General features: G+C 25.4%; 1 long non-coding RNA gene across 8 annotated transcripts; it reads right to left on the reverse strand.

Moving 5' to 3' along the window:
* Positions 1-5,371: 5,371 nt before the first annotated feature.
* On the reverse strand, positions 5,372-8,339 carry LOC105113205 (uncharacterized). Of its 8 annotated transcripts, XR_839902.1 has the most exons (6): positions 8,228-8,339; positions 8,039-8,136; positions 7,871-7,950; positions 7,664-7,769; positions 7,353-7,579; positions 6,642-7,045 (listed from the first exon to the last, which is right to left on the reverse strand). It is a non-coding gene; the product is annotated as an uncharacterized LOC105113205 (long non-coding RNA). The 8 variants fall into 8 exon arrangements; XR_839904.1 differs by lacking the exon at positions 7,353-7,579; XR_839906.1 differs by lacking the exons at positions 7,664-7,769; positions 7,871-7,950.
* Positions 8,340-16,138: the final 7,799 nt, after the last annotated feature.

Genomic DNA, 16,138 nt, shown 5'->3' on the forward strand with positions numbered 1-16,138 from the left:
TATTTTTTTAAAAAATTATTTTTAATATTAATATATTAAAATAATCTAAAAAAACTAAAAAATATTAATTTATAAAAAAAATAAAATTTTAAAATAATAATTTTAAAATACTAAAACAAATAATTTCTAAATAATTTTCTTGCCATGCCCGCCATTAAGGGTGTGGTGATGGTAATAGTCATGGGCATCATGTTGTTATTATGACCACATCTACCTGGGTCCCAAATCTTGGGAGTATTTCGATCTGGGGTCGTTCCATTGATTGGGCGGCCACCTGTCTGGGGAGTTGTGTTTTTTTCCTCAATGCAAGACAGTTTAAGAAACGTTTCTATGTAAGCTAGTTTGCTAATATTTTTCTAAAATATGCTGGTTTTTTAGAGAAAAAGAAAGGAAAAGAAATTCTGCTTTAGGGTAAGATTTTGAGGTTGTTTTGATGACTTCTATCACCAAACTTGGACGGGACTCTTTAAAATATTAGCATAAAAATGGGGGTTGGCGAGGGGTACGGTTGGTGATATGGGTGCGCCGGCAAGTGACGTTTTTTATAGAAGACAAAACTCAAATGCCCAATAGGATCACTTTTAATTAGCTGAACGAAAAATAAAGGCCATCTTGTTGCTATCATAGCAATCAGCACCACTCACCTACTGCCATTTCAATAATATATTATAAATTAAAAGGAATTGGTGTTTTACTATCATTTCTTTTGTGTATTTTATTTTTATTTTGATTATCCAACTTCATTTCTTTGTAAATCTCATCTTCATATGATTTTATGTTTCGAGATTTTCCGTGTTTGATTTTAAATTAAAAATCAATGATACGGGGTAAAATAATTGTTAAAAAAAAATTAAAACAAGGATTGAATTTAACAAAAAAAAAATTAATCTCTTTTCCATTTTCACTGTTCAGAAATCAAAATCATAAGAAATTCAATTTAGTTCTTGAAATTTTAATTTATATATTATTCGGTCTTTATTTTTTTTATATTTTATATTTTAATATCAAACTTTGTTTTTGTAATGTTTAATTTTTTAATGTCAAGAAAAGAGAATGAAAATCACCTGAAAAAAATTAAAAAGAGATAAAGTGTTTTACCAATAACTTTCAGACTACAATCTTGATGTTAATGGACAAGAAAATAAACTACAAGTTATCTATTATATTAAAAGAATTAAGTGATCGTATGGGGAAAAGGGCTATGAAAAGAAAACTTGTCACTTTGGTCCATCTATTTAAGAACAAAGCATACCTAGCTTCTTCTTCTTCTTTTTTTCTTTTATTAAATAACTCTTAACATTTTTTATTATTTTATTTTATTTAGTTTTAAATTTTTTAATAAAAATATAGTTAAATAAATTTATCAAAATAACATTTAAATAATTATTCAATTATGACATAGTTCCAAGAAGATTAGAGATTTTATGATAATATTAACAATTATTTTATGAATAATTATATATTAACTTACTATACACGTTTTATTTAAAACAAAATGCTCATTAATATTTAATAAAAACATAATATCAATTTTTTCATTTTAATGTAAATTTATTATATATGTTTTTCAGATTTATTATTCCTATATTTATTTATACAATTGCATAAATAATCATCTCATGATTATTATTTTTAATATTTTTTTATTGAGACTTGCTTTTATAATCATAATAAATTTTTATTTAAAAGAAACTTCTAATAAAAAATATATGTTTTCATTAAAACAAAAAAAAAAAGAAATACATTAATTAAAAAAATTATTTTTTTAATTCAAATCATTAGAATTTTCGCAAGCTTCTCTTGAAGTAATAGAAACTTGATCTAAAGAGCCACTAGAGCCACAAAAAAACATATATTTTTTTTATAACTATCATTATTCTTCATGCAGTAAATTATGCTACTAATAAAAAAAATATGTAATTCTCAAAACAAAAGAAAAATATGATAAGAAAAGATAATTTTGACTAATACAATACATTGCTCCACCATAAATCCAATAATTGGATTTCTTATAAATATTTACTCTAATATCTATTAAATAAATAAAAATAATTTTCAAAAAGCATGACGTAATAACACGTGAACACTTTAATAGTAAAAACTAAAAAAGTAGTTAATTATATTTTGCGTATATCTACCATTGAGCTTTGATTAGTTGCGTTAATTTGTTAATAACGAGGTATCTCTACCCTGTATTGTATTAACATTCAAGTCCTTTAACTTGAGTGTAATCTTAAATTGATAACATGTTATGTTTTATGTTTTAAAATTTTACTTACTTTATTTCGAAAAATAGTGTTTATTTTTTTTACTTCATTAATAAAGGATAAAAATATTTATTTATTAATAAAACAAACTTGATTCAATTTGTGTGTTTTTTTATAGGCATCATTTCCCAATAATGTTTTTCATGAAAATAATGTTTTTCATGAAAGTCTTGATTTTATATGTTCGAGATTGTATAGTTTTTTAATAAAGATTTTTTTTTAACTTGTCTTTTAAAGCTTCTCTTGAAGTAATAGAACCTTGATCTAAAGTGCCACAATAAACATATTTTTTTTTAACTATCATTATTTTTTATGAATAAATTACGCTATTAATAAAAAAAATTGTAATTCTCAAAACAAAAGAAAAATATGATAAGAAAAGATAATTTTGACTAAGACAATACATTGCTCCACCATAAATTTAATCATTGTCTTTCTTATAAATATTTACTCTAGTATCTATTAAATAAATAAAAATAATTTCTAAAAAGCATCACGTAACAACATGTGAACACTTTAATAGTAAGAACTAAAAAAATGGTTAATTATGTTTTGCGTATATCTACTATTGAGCTTTGATTAGTTCCGTCAATTTGTTAATAACGAGGTATCTCTGCTCCGTATTGTATTAACATTCAAGTCCTTTAACTTGAGAGCAATCTTAAATTGATGACATGTTATAAAATGTTTTATGTTTTAAAATTTTACTTACTTTGTTTTGAAAAATAGTGTATATTTTTTTACTTCATTAATAAAGAATAAAAATATTTATTTATTAATAAAACAAACTTGATTCAATTTGTGTGTTTTTTTATAGGCATGATTTTTATCAAGAATAAGTTAACAAAAGATTAACAATTTTTATCTTTAATTTTTTTTGTCTTTTTAAAATGATTAAAAAAATTCAATGTAAATAAAAAATATGATAAATAATTTCTAGCAATTAATAAATAAAATTTGGCAAAAAAAACTAACAGTTAATTTTTCTTTTTTATTTATCTGAAATATTTTGGATATGTGTCGAATGGCAATATAATATATAGTAACGCAACCTCATTTATTAATAATAAATAAATTCAACTAATAAAAAATTGATAATAAAAGGAAGGGCAACATAATTAACCCTAACAAAAATAAATTAAACACAAAGAAAGTGGAAAGGAAAAAAATACCAAATAAATAAAATTACATTTCAGTGGTTTCGATTTTGTTACAAGGAAAACGAAAAATAGGAGCTTGTCTAAAAAGTGATTTAAAAGGCAAATACACTTTGCAGCTTATGGAATATGCATCACGTCAAGATGGCATCATTTATTGGCTCTTCCTTTCACTTTTTCTTTTTTCTTTTTTCCCTTTTCCTTTCTCTTCTCCTTTTTTTCTTTGTCATTTTGTTTCCCTTGCATTGATTTCAATTTCATTATTTCCCGCAACTTTCTTTCCTAAGGTTGGAGACTTTCTATGTTTCTTTTTTCAGATTACGTAGCTTTTATATTTCCCTTGTTATATTCACTAGTTAACACAATCCATGCATAACTAGATCTATATAGGTGGCTGTAGACCACACCAAAATATTTTTCATATAAATTTTTTTTATATAGTTAACAAGTTAATTTTAAAATTTTGTAATATGATTTTTACCGAGCTTGAATTTTAAAATAAATTATAAGAGAGTTGTCCTTAATTGATAAAATCAACTTGTTATGTTTAAAGTTAATTTCGATATTTAACAAAAAATATAAAATAATTTAAAAAAAAAATAAGATAATATTTTTTTAAAAAAATATTAAAACAGTGAAACATTAAATCAACCGAAATATTAGATCAATTGGAGATTCATAGTTGAGTCATAAACTAAATCGAGTTTAATATTTGTTAAAAAACTATTTTTTATTTAGTTATAGGATAACAAAAAAAATACTTTTAAAATTGAGAAACAACTTAATATGAAGATATTTATTTGAAATAATGATAACATTACATAAAGCAAATCAAAATAAACTATAAAAATTAATTCTCAATCAATTTAAGTTAACTTATGAAATTCATAACTCGGGTTATAAATTATACTGGATTTAATAACCTAATATAAATCAATTTACAAATATTATTGAAATCCATTAGATTTTCCAACTAGAACAATCATAAGGTAAAAGACAAAAGCATTGAAAGAATGAAATGAATAAGATTGTTACAAGGATTTAGACTAGTTATGATTTAGAATATATATTAGAGTATTAAGAGAAGATGCTAGTCCATTTCGAGTACAAGGAGAGTCCAATCCATCTACAACATGAGCTTGGAAATGATGGCAATTTTTCCTTACATTATAAGGAATATTTGGCAGCAGATTAAAATCGTTTCCTTAGCTACATAGGACATTTAATTTCAGCATGAATAGGAAATATTTGGGCAGCAACTTCTCTCTTCTTTCCTATAATATATATGGTAGCTAAGGGTTCTATAAATACTTTAATTTAATTTAATTGATTTTTATTTATTTTAATTCTATTTAAGTTTTAACAATATAGAGAGAATTTTAACACTTAGTTTTTCATTATTAATTCATGTTTTTAGATTTTACTAATTAGCTAAGACTTAAAGCTTAAATCTTTAACCTTGTTTGAGCTTAATTATTAATTAATTTTTAGTTGTAGTACAAGGTTTGTTTTGATTTATACTTTCATGTTTATTAGTATAAATTTTAGATTATTTATAATTATTAGTATAAATTTTCAAGGTTTGTTTTGATCTATATTTTTAGGTTTATTAATATAAATTTTGAATCATTTTTATAAATGAACTAATTTAACCCAGATGATAACATCTTTACAGAAAACAAATTTCACCTTATAACTATTTTTTTATTTAATTATATAATAAAAAAATATTCACAAAACTAGGTATTAATCCAATATCAAAATATTTACTCAAGATGATAACATCTTTATACAAAATAAACCAAAATAATTCAATCCAAGTTAATACGCTAAAATCACAATTAATATAATGAATTTCAGATAATTTAATAATTTTATTTTTCTTAAATAATTATTTATTTATTTATATGACAAAATATTAAACACCAACCATAATATAATGTTGATTAACTGGTACAGGGGATTGGAGCTACAACACTCAGAAAAAAAGAGAGGAAAGAGATAGCATTCCTAGGATTAACCTTCTTCAGCTCACTGATTTCAATAAAAAGCTCAAGTGATCATGGACTTCACCAAACCAGGAAATCACTCATTTTATGCCAATTTAAATTTTCACGAATAAAGCACATGTCACTCGTGTTACTCCAAGTCTACCGAAAAACTTGATCCTCAATCTTGATTTCATAACCCTCCGGTTCATTCAAAATGAACTCCTACAACTAGGTAACCAAAAACCACGAAATTGAGGTAAATAGAACACAAAATCATTGATATTCAAGATCATAATACATTCTGAAGATCAACAATACATACAAAATTGAGGTGAAAGGAGAACATAAAATCAGAGATATTCAAGATCACAATAAATTCTCAATCAACAATACATGTGAAATCATGGGCTTTCCTCCTCCTTGTTTTTTTTTTTTAATCCAGGAAAAGGGGCAGATGACATTCATGGTGAATAAGAAGCTCAGCAATAGAGAATGACTCGAAGCTGGCAGAGAACATAGATGAGTGGAGGGTAAAAAAGGATTCAAAACCCCCTCAAACACAGACCATAGACCCTAGAAAGAAGGGTAAAACAACTTGCACATCACAATGAAAACAGTAAAAAAAATTCATAAACCAAGCAGGGAAAAACTAAACCGCAATAGATGGGAAAGACCAGTAAAAATGCAGAGATTGCCAAATAAGAACCAAAACAGGCAACAATTCAGTAAGAAGACCCACAAAAAATAGACCATACCAGACATAGGCATGTCATCAGCATCAGCATCAGCATCAGCATCAGCATCAGCATCAGCATCAGCATCAGCATCAGCATCAGCATCAGCATCAGCATCAGCATCAGCATCAGCATCAGCATCAGCATCAGCATCAGCATCAGCATCAGCATCAGCATCAGCATCAGCATCAGCATCAGCATCAGCATCAGCATCAGCATCAGCATCAGCATCAGCATCAGCATCAGCATCAGCCAAAGCACCAACCATCTGGAACCCTAACATAAACACTTGGCATAGTCTATCTCCCTTCCACTTCACTTACTCACCTAATTCATCTTCTTGCACGCTCTCCTCCTCTTCCTCTCATTCATTCTAAACAAAACTCACCCTTTTTTCCCTCCAACCAATAAAAAAAATCTAAGTTTATTTATCACAATCTATTCACAGCAAAAATCAAATGATGAAAAGGGGGCAAAAGAGGCACATGGATGGAAAAAATATGAGCACAAGTGCAGTAACAGGTATAATCAAACAATAGGTGTAAAGAACAACGAAATGCAACATAACACGATCTGAGGTGAAACTAAAAAGACAGCATCCAATGAAAAAAGACTTCGGACAGAACAACATCAAATAATGAGAAGAAAATTATCTGGTCAAAACATTCCTCTGTCATCAAAATCGAACTAAAAACTGCAGATCCAGAAGCCCAAAGTGCTTATTCTGAATATCATTCTCTCTACAACTCTGTGCTCATCCTTTTTCTCTTCCATCGATCTGGTTTTCCAAAAAAAAAAAAAAAGTCGATGAAATGAAAAGACATAGATCTAGAAGCCCAACGTGCTTCTTTTACACATCATTCTACATCTCTGTGTTCACCCTCTCTTCCATCAATCTGGTTTACAAAAAGAAGGGAAAAAAATTAAAATTATGATATGAGCTGGAAAAAAAGTTTGAGAAAGAGGAGCAGAAGAAATCTTTATGAAATGCAAGATGAGAAATTAAAAAAGGAAAACAATTTGAGTCCACATTAAAGCTCTCAATATATTACTGATCTCTTTTAATTTTTTGTTAACTAATAAACCAATTTATGATAATAAAGTGTAAATAACACATCGAAACAATTCAAATGTGAAAATAGAAAAAGAAGTCTTATATGCAAAAATCAAGGCTTTAAAAGAAAATTAGTATTCCATCACTACCACCACCAGCAGCCCTCCACTCCATCACTAGCACAATAACAATTATCTAACCCTACCAAAAGCCCATCATAGCTGACTAATCCTCCTCCTCCTCTTCCTCCTCCATTATCACTTCCAAAGTTTCACTCAATAGAGGTTCCCTCTCTCGAAATCCTCACTACACCAACCCAGAAATCAAGATTCCACATTTTTACCACCATTGAATCACCAATGCACTCCAACAACCTCTACATCAATGAAAGGTAAAGAAAACAATTAGCAAAGGCTGGAAAATAATTAATGAAAAGAAGAAAGACGAGGGAAGAAAAAACCTTGTCAAGGTTCAATGGTGGGTCCAATAGCTAAAGCTCTCAACAATTGTTTTTAGGAAATTAACCCTCTTTAGGGTAGTTGCCAATGTTGTGATCAGAGAAATCACTAAAAATAAACTCTTGTCAAATTCAATTGTTGGATAAGTCATAAAATTAAAGCAAGATATTTATAAAATAATCAATAAAAAAAATCATGTCAGGTCTTACATGATTTTGATCCATAATTTGTGATTCCTAATTTAGTCAGAGCCGCTGAAAACTCCACACACACACTCTCTCTCCACACCCTTATTCCAAAACAAAAAATTAAAATCATTAAAACAAAAAAAAAACAATTTGCAACCTCGATTTCAAAAGGGAAAGACAGATAATCACCACTGATTTGTGGACTTCTCTAAGCAGCCTTTTTTCTTCTTTGGTGCTGTCTCGCCCCTCTTTTTACAGCATGGTCGCCTCCCTTGTCCCTCTCTCTTCTGTATTTTTTTAAGGAAAGGACAAATCATTGAAACAAAACAAGAATTCAATTTAAAACCCTAATCTCAAAAGAAAAAAACAGAAAATCACCACTGATTTTTATGGACTTCTCTCTACAACCCCTTCTTCTTCGGTGTTGCCTCGCCCCTGTTTCTCCAGCCTGGTCGCCTTCCTCGTCCTCAAAGATGAATGGCAGCTTACGTAAGTTTGTTTAATGGAAAATGATTTTTAAATTTTTTATATTTATTTTTTATAAATAAATTTATCATTAAAAAATATTTTTAATTAAAAAATAATAACAAAGTATTTTTCTTATACTTTTTATAAATTGTAAAGAAGTTTAAAAATATTATAATATTTATTGATTATTATATCAAATTTAATTTTTAAAATTTTAATTACTATATATTTTATTTTAAATTTTTTAAATTTTCATCCATTTAAATTTAATTTAATTTTTATATTATTTTATTTTTTATTTTTATAATTTTTATTCACTTTTTTTTAATTAAAATTTTTTATATATCAAATTTAATCCTCTCATTCTTTTTATTGTTATTTATTTAATTTAAAATAATTTATGAAAATATAATTACTATTATTATTTTAATTTCATTATTTTTTAATTTTTTTATCTATTAGATTTTATTTTTTTATTATTTATTTTAATTGAGATAATTTATAAAATTAGATTTTTTTTAATTTTATTCTCATTAAACTTTTTAATTTCTAAGATTTATTTATCATTATTTTAATAAATTTAAAAAAAAAATTAATAATTTATTTTTCAGCTCATTTTCTATTATGTAATCAAAAATCAAAAAATATTTTTCAATTTATTTTCAATGACATTACCAAATATCAAAAAATAATTTACTTTTTAAGAATTTACTTACTAAAAAAATTACTTTTAAAAAAAAAATTAGTTTATGTTTAATAATGTGGTGTAAAGTTTTTTTAAAATTATTTTTTTATTTAAAAATATATTAAAATATTTTTTTATATCAATGCATTAAAAATAGAAAATCTATCTCTTTTTCTTATCGTATTTTCTTATTGGTTGGGCTAAGTCTTAATTGATAATGAATTGGATTAAATGTTTTAGTAAATTAAAAAATAAATAATAAAATTTTAAAAATATTTTATATTGTACTGAATCTGATCAACTTGGAATAATTGACAAATCTTATAACCTAAGATATGAACATGATCTCAATTAAGCATAACATTTTAAGCTAAATGATAAAAAGGGGGTGAAAATGCATTTTTTTATTTTCAGTTAAATAAAAATAAATAAATAATAACAAATGGTTAAATTTTTTTTTTAAATTAAGGGAAAAGTGCATCAAATAATAAAATAAAAAAAAGATCTTAAATGTTGTGTCTTAACCTGTTAAAATTGTAATTGATGTCAAGGACTAAACCAGGTCTAATAAAAAATTTACTTAAATTTATTTTACAAAGAAAAAAGAATATGAAAAATACAAAAAAAAAGCTTAGGTATGTGTGTTTGTGTCTAACAATTTTTTTTTGTCTTTTTAAGAGGTGGACGGCCTATCATTTACCTTTAAAAAAAAATTAGATGACATAACCATCATCTCAAACAACATGTCATTTATATGTCCAGATTGTGGTTATTGCTGTGGCGACTAGAAAATAAAAGCACACTTATTTTTTCTCTAAAAACTTATCTTGTAAGCCTTTTTAACAAAAATGAAAAACCTAATAAACACCCTAAAAATACATAGAAAGCAATTTCTTTACCTAAGAAACCATAAGAAACGGTCTTAAAACATGAGATCAAATCGGATTAAATTTTTCTTCCTCGACTTTGATAAATTTTTTAGATATTATTGAGGTTTTAAGTAACCATCATTAAGTTATTTTCATTAAATAGATCCTATATACACTAAGATTAACCAATTTAATAGCTAGATATGCGAAAATAATGACTTTCTCTCTTTATGCAAAAATCCAATGAAACTTACTCTCTCCTTCACAAACTGAGAATTGAAAAATAATAAAAATAATGTTTTGTATTGGAATTGAATTTAGAAAAAAAATAAAGACCAAAAAGATATAATTTTAGAAATTGAAGGACTAAATTGTAGTTTTCTAATCAACTTTAATCACGCTATCTATTTTCAACACTTTATCTAAGTTGGTTCTCTTTTCTTTTAATTTTGTTCCTAACCAATAAATAAAAAGCTATGGGCTATTAATTTTTCAATTAAAGGATTCATACATGAAAAAAGAGTCAAGAAACCAAAATAAAAAATAAATAAATAAAAGAAGCCATAATGTATTACAAGTGTGTGAACAATATTTAACTTTATTTTTTTGTGTATTTGTATATGTTTCAAAATGAGTTTTAATCAATATTAATTAGTTGAAAACATGTCACATTATTAAGTCTCAAGTCTCGCTTAAGAAATATTAACACATGTTTAACTATATCAAAATCTTAAAATCAATTAGAAACTATCACTCATTTTTTTATTAAAAATGATTAAAACTCTAATAAGTATGGAATAACACATGTTTAACTATATCAAAATCTTAAAATCAACTAGAAACTATCACTCATTTTTTATTAAAAATGATTAAAACTCTAATAAGTATGGAACCAAAACTATAATAATAAGAAGACAAATAATACACATATGAAAATATAGATATATAATTTAGATCCACCTAAAAACACACAAAAGAAAGATTTGGTATATAACTAATCTAGATAGTATTTTTATTAAAAAAATAGAAAATATAGATTTACAACTTATTATTTATAGAAAAAAAATAAAGAATAAGAAGAGGAAAAGAATGAAAAAAACAAAACAAAAATAGTTGGAAAAATTAGGGAATGTATTCTAAATAGATGATTTATATGAGAGAAGGAAGAGAGTTTGCTAGAACACAATTTGTTTTGTTAAATTCTAATCAAAACTCTAGTTTAGATGACTAATTAGTTTTAACTAATTTAATTTGTTGCACCTATATTACAGTGACATGTTCTTTTTTCTTAAATATACAGGAAAAGAGTCTTTTTTAATGTTTTGAGAGGGGAGGAAGGTGTGATCTTTGTAAAGGAGTTATTACTTAGTATTATAGTGACTAAAAACCTTAATTGGTCAACAAAAATATATGATAAGAGTCTAGTTATACTAGAGAAAAGATATCACATCATAAAATATCTTACATAAAAAAAAAGATGCATTATTGGTCTTGTTTTAAATTTCTAATAGTCTATTGTGCTTAATTTATCAGTGGTGATAACAAGTTTACTACGGTAAGTTAAACCTTTATTAGTGGTTGAAACCTGGTTGTCCTAAAGTCTATGAAAGGAACTTGATGAGGTTCACTTGTCCTATAATACCTTAATATTTTTTACTTTGATATTAGTGAATATTAAATTGAAAATAATATTTTTAATTCTAGCTTTGGTGAATATTATACCGAAAAAGCTTAATATTCTTAACTTTAATATCAATGAATACTGAACTGAAAATAATACTCTCAATTCTGGTCTTAGTGAATATTACACAAAGAATACTCAATTCTAGTCTTAGTGAATATTACACAAAGAATACTCGATATTCCTAACTATAATATTAATGAATATTAGAATGAAAAATAGTATCTTTAATTTTAAAATTGTTGAATATTACACACTAAAACTTTAATACTCATGATTTATGCAAATAAATATTAAATTTAAAAAGTTTTATTATATAAAAAATCAAGGGAATTTGCTACCCCACTTAATATACAAGGCAACAAGTCATTGTGAATCCATTTACCTTAAATCTTAAAATTGAATGGAAAAATAGTTTTATAATGGGTTTTGGAAAAACTAAATTGAGGGTTTTTTTGGTAAGATTTTAGGTATATTGGCCTAATAGGCCTTTTAATTTGGGTCAAGTTTTAATGAGCTCTATAAACTTGTTATAAAGTTAAAAAATACATGGAAAAATGATAAACCATTTTTTTTTCCTTTCTTTTGTAAAAATGTCAAAAAAAAAAACACAAATACTTTTATTGTACAATGCTAAACATGATAAAATAAATTTTTCTAAAAATATTTTTGAAGGACTTAGCCATGTCAAATTAATAATAAAAAAATTCCCTTTTATTTATTTATTTTTATTTTCTTATGTGTTGGAAACTAAGACAAAATAAACTTAAAAAATAACAATGATATTTTTCAATTATATTGCCTTCTACTTTTGCTTGTTATATCTTAAACCATACCTATAGCCTAGTGGAGTTTGATAAGAGTTGGTCTATTAAGCAACACGCTCTCATGCAACACATGCACATGTAAGTTTAAAATAGAGGCTTCCCAAAACAAACCATACCTCTTTATATTCTACATATGTATGATATTTTGTCTAAAAAAATTACAGAGAAAACTTGTGGCATTTAATATTATAGTCTTAAAAGCATAGGAAGCAAACCATCACATCTCAAAACCATAATGAGACCTTTTAACCTGCTGCCCTTCCTTTCATAATCTCCAACACATCCAAACACCTATCTAAGCAATATGGTTAAAAAAGAAAAAGAAAAAGACCTATCTAAATTACTAAAATTAGGGACTTCCTATCTTTATAGCTTTTATAACATTAAAAGGGAATGCACCAGGTCACCACCATAAAATTAACAAAGAGTAACAAAAGCTCTTTTGAAAAATATTTCATTGATACTTTATACATAAATAACAATAAAAAGAATTTCAACACTAATTATCAATGAAAGTTGTGATGGAATTTATTTTGTTAGTAATTTTTTTTAGAAATTCTATCAATAATTTCATTGGAAATATGATATATTATTATTTTTAACAAAATTATCAATTAAAATTTCATCAAAAAATCAAATAAAATGAAACCTGATAGTTCCTTATTCACCCCACTTTCTTCTTCTTGCCTAAAAAAGAGTAACCCCCTCCTCCTATTTTCTCACAAATTTGGCCACCATCCTTATAAATTCAGTCACTTCAAACCCATAACGTTGACCTGCATCTAGCAATAATACCGACATTCCTCTCTTGATTTAATTTTTTTGAAGTTTTACTACACTAAATAAGTAAACTTACCTATTTTTTTTAACACATTTATGCATTAGGTAAATTTATTGATTCTTGTTGTGACTATTTGTAGTTTTATTATATATTTAAGTGTTTTACAACTTTTTCATAGAGAATTTTATTGTATTAATGTATGATTTGTATGTAAAGGTTTAATTGGGATTTAAGGGGAATTGGTTTTATTTTTCATTTGATGAAATTGAATTTGATTTTGTAACTTAGGTGCGTCATAATTGAAGAAATGATGAGTTATTTAATTGGTATCAATTATATTTTATCAATTTTATTATCAAGTTGGAAATTTGAGGAAATTGATTTTTTATAAAATTATTAATAATTAAAAGGTATTAATTTAGGATAAATAAGTTTGAATTGAACAAATAATAGATAATTAGTTAGGCACCAATTATTTGTTATTAATTTTATTATTTATTTCATATTTTGACAAAATTGAATTTGTGTATAAATAATAATTAGTTATTTGATTGTGAATTCATTTTGAATAAAAAAATAAATTTTGAATTGAATATTAATGGGGGTGAAATTAAATGTCCATATAAAAAAAAAATATAAGAATAAAAAGTTCTATGATAAAAATGTGACAACAATACATCTACTTAAAAAAATCTTTGTCAAAAAATACTTATGTTGGTATGTATACAAAGATTCCTATGTTTTATACGAAACCATGTTAGAAATTATAGTTGACTCAACTTCTAGTTACGACAACATACATAAGTTTGCAAATGATAATAGTAATTCTTATAAAAGTATGATGATGGATGTTATAATAATGAATCAAGATTATCCAGTTGAAGGTTCATGTATTATCCTTTTAGATGAAGAATCCAATGTATATGTAGTTAATCTCCTAAGATTTTTGAAAGGTTCTGATGAACTATTATAGGATGAGTTTGCAATTCATAATGAATTGTTGGTCATTATACAAATATTTACCATCAAGTTAAATTATAAATCGAGTGAGGCCAATTATGATAGGATCTTAGAATGAGTGAAAAACATGTTACTTAAAAGGAATAAACTAAAAGATAATTTCTATGCTGCAAAATTCATTATGAAACTTCTTGCCTATGATACTAAAAAATTGAAATATGTCCAAATTTTTGCATGTTATACAAGAATGAATATGTGAATTTTACTAAGTGCAAAACCTATTAGTATACTCTGTATAAACCAAATAGTGGTAAAGAAAGGACACTTATCATATAAAGATACTTTTCAATTACTTCTAGACTTTAAAGGTTATTTATGTTTCAAAAGACCTTTGAGCATATGATATTATAATATCATTCACATGATAAGATAGATGGGGTCATGAAACACTTTTCTGATGGTCAAGTTTGAAAACAGTTTAATAGGGTATATCTTTAGTTTTTAATGGAACCGTGAAATGTACATATTGGCTCATGTATAGATAGATTTAATTCATTGGGATCCTTTATCGCACTCTATTCTTGTTGACTGTCATTCTAATAGTTTACAACTTGGCATTAAAGAAGTGTATGAAACCATAATTCATGTTCTTATTTATTTTCATACTTGGTCCTTACAATCCAAATCAGAATACATATATTTGTCTTTAATTGTTAATTGATGAATTGAATCAGTTATAATGAGTTGGGACTTTGACTTATGATGTTTCAAGAAAACATTATTTTCGTTTATGACAACTTTGATATGGACTATAAATGATTATAGTATAGAAAAGTTCTCTGATTATAGGAGTTTTCTTATTGGAAGACCAATGTCATCCACCATAATTTGGATGCCATCCATATCAAGAAGAATGTGTTTAACAATATTCTTAACATGTTCATGAACATGAAAGGGAAAATAATGAAAAATATGAAAGTTAGAATGGATCTAAATTTGTATTGTGACCATGAGAGTATAGAGCTAGTTAGTGATAAGTTCTTTATTACAAAGCCGAAACCATCTATAGAACAACAAGATTTATCCTTTCAAAATAAGCTCTGTTTGATGCGAGCATCAATTTTGCCTTAATATTTGCATCATTAAAATATTTAATCAATATTTGATATTTATCTACCTTAATCTTTTCATGCATGTATAAAACATTTTCTCCTTATATCTAAGCTAAAATTTGACTTGAGATGCTTGATTACCATGAAAAGAAGGATTTTGTTTAACAGGTGTTAAATTAATTTAAATATGATATTTCATTGTGTATTTGCTTAAAAGGTGTTAAATTAATTTAAATATGATATTTCATTGTGTATTAAAAATGAAATTATCTTGGACATTTGTTGGTATTTTTTAATACATTATATTTTCACATGTTTCTTTCTTCTTCTTTTTATGGTTGTGGAATTAATGTTAGCAATTGTTGAATTGAATATGTTTTATATCATTGTTGTTGTTGTTGTATGTTTAGGTTAGCAGGGGGGTTGTAATAAAAAAACAAAAAAAAAGAGTAAAATTATCGATGAACATAACTATGAAATTGTTTGTCAATAGAATTAGCGATGGACCACCCATTTTTATTATAAAGTTACAATAGGTTTTTGGTATACCAAAGAATTTAGGAATAAATTATTACATTATAAATTAGGTTTTTTATTGTGATAAAATCAGTAATGAATTACCTATTTTTGTTAAAACTTTACAGAAGATTTTGAAATTTTTAACAAAATCAGCAATGAAATAGTTCATTGGATATTAATCTTTTTATTTTTGATAAAATCATTAATAAAATAAAAATATTTAAGAAACTCATAGATAATCCCATTGGCATTGATTACATGTCATCAATACTGATGGAACTTCTATTAGTAATTTTAAAATCAATTAAATCCGAACTTTCACTCTTCTCCCCTATGTTTTCTTTTCTTTCAAATAAATTGAAATCCCTACCAATATAACCTATATAT

This window comes from Populus euphratica, unplaced genomic scaffold (assembly GCF_000495115.2).
Source record: "Populus euphratica unplaced genomic scaffold, PopEup_1.0 scaffold396.1, whole genome shotgun sequence".
Taxonomy (NCBI): domain Eukaryota; kingdom Viridiplantae; phylum Streptophyta; class Magnoliopsida; order Malpighiales; family Salicaceae; genus Populus; species Populus euphratica.